General features: G+C 31.5%; 1 long non-coding RNA gene across 2 annotated transcripts; it reads left to right on the forward strand.

The window, feature by feature from the left end:
- Positions 1-686: 686 nt before the first annotated feature.
- Positions 687-5,107, forward strand: LOC133834329 (uncharacterized). Of its 2 annotated transcripts, none has more exons than XR_009893337.1 (5): positions 687-1,729; positions 1,979-2,116; positions 2,225-2,281; positions 3,597-3,694; positions 4,593-5,107. It is a non-coding gene; the product is annotated as an uncharacterized LOC133834329 (long non-coding RNA). The 2 variants fall into 2 exon arrangements; XR_009893336.1 differs by having other exon boundaries at positions 1,979-2,015.
- Positions 5,108-5,613: the final 506 nt, after the last annotated feature.

The raw sequence follows: 5,613 nt of genomic DNA on the forward strand, positions 1-5,613 counted from the left end.
CACTTAAAGAAAAGGAGTGAGCCTAATGCCCAGCAAGGATAAACTAATAACATAAATCATATACATAAAATTATATCTTAACATATGCTAAAAACATTTCATAAACATATAATATAAGCATCACTACAAGAAATCTGATCTTTACCTACCAATATTTTACCTACCAATATATATTGGTAGGGAAAGTAATGTTTTGCCTACCAATATTTATTGGTAGATAATATTAGTAGGTAAATGCTAGTCCATTATATTATATTTCTGAACAGAGCTTTACCTACCAATAATATCAGTAGGTAATGATCTTTACCTACGTATATTATGGAGGGAAATTTTTTAACCATTCCCGCTCAATTTTCCCTCCTTTTTTTATTTTCATTATATTATTTTATTATTATAAATGCTTATTTGGAAGCTTATGTGGAGTAAATAAGCTGACATTTACCTACCAATTTCTTACCTACATATATATATTGGTAGGTAAAAATATCTTTTGCCCACTAATATTTATTGGTAGCGAATATTGGTAAGTAATTATTTGTCATTAGTATATTAATTCAGAAATGTTATTTCCGTGTTGAATTTGTTGTAATATGTGTCTGCCATGTGGCCTATTTTTTTTTTTTATCAAATTAACAAATACATTATATGTTATAACCCTTTCACGCACCCTTTTCTTTCCTGTTTCCGTTCCCTGTTCTCTCACAACCCTTTTCTCCACAGCCGTTCCGTTCCTTGTTCTCTCACAGCCGCACGCCGCACCCTTTCCCTGTTCTCTCACAGCCACACCCTTATCACAACCGCACGCCGCCTCTTTCAGTTCTTCCTCAAGACCTGTATATCTGCAACTCCTGGGTAACAAGGTATCACCCACGACTATATTTCAAATTTTTTTCATTTTCAGTTTTTTCTTATTTCAGATCAAAGAAAATAGTTTAGAATTTAAAAGCAAGAACAGCTTCTTGTCTGCATCTTGAATCGACAACGATCCAGCCGTGTATCGAATGTTTTGAGGCAGTCTCTTCGTTTGCGATAGTGAAATGATATTCTAGATGCTGTAGAATGTCTAGCTCACTCGCCCATAAATTTACTTCCAAGTTTTCCTGTTGACTGTGGGACTTTTATGGGTTTGAATTATATATAGACATATAGACTTTTATGGGTTTGAATTGTATATAGACATATAGACATAGGCCTACAACACGTTCAGATTTAAATTTATATAATTGTAAATGAAAAAAAGTCAAATATTCAACACTTTTTAATATATATAATACTTCCAAGTTTTCCTGTTGACTGTGGGACTTTTATGGGTTTGAATTATATATAGACATATAGACTTTTATGGGTTTGAATTGTATATAGACATATAGACATAGGCCTACAACACGTTCAGATTTAAATTTATATAATTGCAAATGAAAAAAAGTCAAATATTCAACACTTTTTAAATTTATATAATTGCAAATGAAAAAAGTCAAATATTCAACACTTTTTAAATTTATATAATTGCAAATGAAAAAGGACAAATAGTCAACACGTCCTGTGAACTTTTTTTTTTTGTTTGTTTAATCAAATTATAATATATTAAACACTATTAAACCATAAAAATATCTGAAAAGCGTTGTGAATATTTTGGTATATTTTGTATTCTGACTATACTAGTATACATACACTTGGTTTGTTGCTTCTTCTATGTGCAGGTTCAACAAGCTTTTTCAGACCTGGAGAGGTAATTTCAGTGCTTTTTTGGGTACAGGAATCTTGTAAACATGCTAGTGTTATAATAAAAATGTAATATCTAACTAAGTTCTATATTGTATTAGTTTATAATAAAAATGGCTGCTTTAAGAAGTCATTGGCAGCCAACATATTTGATTATGCATGTATTTGTTTGCTCTTAAATTGTAGCAGTAGCATCCTTTGGCTAAAAAGCTGTTTTCTCAAACTCTTGATTCTTTGCTGCTGTTGTTGTTTACAGGGAGCGTGGTTATCTTGTTACTGATGAAGTGTTTGAGGTAATTTTTAACTTAGTTGCTTTCGATGAAAGCCAAGTTGTAATTGTATGTTGACTAGTGATTGGTGGTGGCACTTATTTGTCCAGTACTTGTAGCTACTGGTATGAGAGTTATTATTAGCTCGTGTTCTCTCTCTCACTCTCTCTTTCTCTCTCGATTTTCATGTTGTTAATTTCCTATTCTCAATTGCTGCTAAATATTGGTCGCAGGCATTGGTAAAAATTGGATTCTCGCTGGACTCTCCTGCTTTTTACACTGTCTGTGAGGTAAATCATTTTTTTTTATTTGGTAACATACCAAATATCATTTTTTCAAAATACAGGGTAACATACAAAATTTTACACTGTCTGCTGATTATTTTGCTATAGAATGATTCATATCTTTAATGTGTTATGTTATGAACAAATGATTCATGCAAAATTCTGATTTATTAAGGTCTTATGTTGTTAACCTATGGAAAGTTTCTGAATGTTTTATGAATGATATACTCTGCAGCCTCATGCATCTCAAATATTGTTTTGTACCAAAGAAATTGTTTAAATGCAATGACAAGTCGACTTAATATCTGTAAATATAGGGTTGCTTTATTCGGACTGTATATGCATCATATATTTTTCCAATGCGTATTAGATATTCGAGTGTTACATTGTGTAACTAATTTTACTTAAATGAGCATGAAGACGTGTCCATATGTATATGTCCAACTAACTAATTTTACATATGCATATGTATATATCCATATGTATAACTAACTAATTTTACAAAATCAATTCACTGTCCATATGTATATGTTCTGTTAATCAGTCAATCAGTCACTGTGAACTGTAGAGGGGTAGACAAAATAGGATTAGCAGTTGAGGATTTTTCTTCTTGTGCCACTTCATGGATGTATGCCAGATGATCTAGCAGGAATACATTAGTTCTAGAAGACCGAAGAAAAAGATGTAATTTGACCTCTGGTATTGCTATCAGTATACTCTAATTACATAAAATATATACACCTATATTTCCTTTTGTACTAGACGTGTATTATGATTATAGCACATACTTGTGGGTATCTATGCACACATATCTCATACATACATAAGCAGGATGTTGATAATGCATTATCTATAACAGATATGTATACATGTATATATATTTCTAAAACTTGTAGCTTTTTTATGTTAAAGAGTTTAACAATGTTACATTCTGAGACCTCTGATTTCGAATTAAGAATATAGAATTGTTTTGTTTATATTTAAATAAATATAGGATCCGTTGGATATGAGATAATTGTTGTTTGTAGCTCTTGTAGTTGTGGTATTGTGTGTCCTCAATACCAATGTCTATGAGGTAAATCATAACACATACGAGCAGGTAAATTGGATTCTCGCTGGACTCTCCTGTTTTCACTGTCTTTTTATTTTTGCATTTTTTTATTTGATTTGATTCTTTATATTTGTTTGCAAGTTATGTTTTCTAAAAATTTTGTATAACTTTCAGATCTGATTTTATTTTAGTTTTGATTGAATTCTTGTTGTTTTTATTGTTGATCATTATTTTCAATCAGAATTTAATTGTAATATGAATTTCTTGTAGTGCTTTGAGGTTTTGGGCTTGGTCTGGGTGGCTCTGTGATTTTTGAATTAGGCTTGGCGGCTTTAACACTTTTGGAATTTAGCCTTGGAAGCCTTGAGGTAACATTTTTATGATTTATAGTGATATCAAATCCTTACTAATCTGAAAGTTTGATGATGAATCATTGTCCTGAGGCACTTTTTGGTGCTTTGTTTATAGTTTTTGTGATTGGTTGTTTATGCATTTGAATTTTTCTATGCTATTTCTTTTGTATTTTGTTTTTGGTACTTTGTTTATGAGTTGTTGTTAGTGGCTTTCCCTCTGTTGTTTATGTACTAAGATTGATTAAAAGTCTAGTTTCTTTGGAAGAGACTACAAAATAATAAAATAAAAAATCAATAAATTAACACTATTTAATAAGCTTACTGTCATTTTCTATTGGTACTTAGTTTAGAGTTCAGAGACAAACTGTTATGGTTTATTTGCTTTGAATATGTACAAAAATATGTGCACCACATATATATACATACATATATTTATATGTTTCTATATAATGACAATAGTTCTTTCAATTCAATATTGTTTTTTTTTTTAAAAGAAAGAATTAATAATAAAGATGCATTCATGAGTCTTTGTCAGATAGATCAAATCCCATGTTACTAAATTGAACCTCCCCAAAAAATGCAATGTCCATTAGAGGTGCTTGTCTAGCAGCAACTTCCATGATTCTCAGTTTAGCTGCCCCAAGTAACTGAACTATAACAATTTTCATTGTTTTCCTCATCCTTTTGTAGCCTCTCCATTTTCATTTCACTTCCCCCAAATCAATCTCCCACTCTCTCTTCTTTCTTATTTTCCTAATTCATTTATAATAATCTACAAATAAGAAAAATCTTTAATATTTACCATCCTTTCTTATTCTTTTTCTTGCTCTTGTTCTCCTCTGTGTTATATGTGAGTAATTTAAATTTTTATTTATTATATTTCTTACTAATAATTAATTAAATATAATATTAGGATAAAATGATGGAGTTAAGGGGTCAACATCCTCCAGAAGAACTGTCTGATAAAGAGATTATGGAGCGTGTACTTGGACGTGATTCGGTATACTTGCGAGGGTGGAGGCGGTCTCCTAGTGTCACAACTTCTACTTCACATCGTGAAAATATTGTGGGTAATCAACCAACTTATGAAGAGTTACTTGAACGACTTAATAATACAACTTCCTGCCTTAATGCTACTAACGAACAACTTAGTGTAGTTGTGGATATACTTCGTCATAACAATTTGATGGCACTGCCGCCACCACCACCTCCAACAGACCAAGCTTCAGATGCAAATTTAAGAGAGTCGCCATCTATTTCAGTTCGGGAGTCACAAGATGATTCTTAGTTTATTTACATTAATTTACTAAGGAATGAACTTTATGAAGTTTTTTTTTTATTTTGGTAGGGGTAACCTTAAAATGATAATTTTATGACTTATTTTAGTATTGAACATTATAAAGAATTTTAGCATTAAACATTTTATTATTTAATGGTTTTTTTCTAGTTTATTTCTAATATAGAACATTTACAAATAACTGTTATTATCTTTTACCTACACATAACCATTAAATTTGAACAAAATATAAATTGTGTAACAAACCAATAAAATAATGCTATGTGGGCTAATAAAATGATGCCACGTAGGATGCCATGCAGGCTTCCACGTAGGATGCCACGCAGGCTGCCACATAGGATGCCACGCATGATGCCACATAGGATGCCACGTAGAATGCCACGTCATCAGACACGTAAAACTGCAAAAACCATGTCAGCATACACGTAGGATGCCATGTCATCAAACACGTCATCTGATGACTCATCAATTGATTTATAACTTAGTGGGGTCCACTGATTCTTTTACCTACCATTGTTAATAAGTGTAGGTAAAGACTCTTTCCCCACTAACTTTTACCTACCAATCTCTACCAATTCAATATTGGTAGGTAAACCATATTACCCACCATTAGGCTAGTTTTACCTACACTTACAAT

This window comes from Humulus lupulus, chromosome 5 (assembly GCF_963169125.1).
Source record: "Humulus lupulus chromosome 5, drHumLupu1.1, whole genome shotgun sequence".
Lineage (NCBI taxonomy): Eukaryota > Viridiplantae > Streptophyta > Magnoliopsida > Rosales > Cannabaceae > Humulus > Humulus lupulus.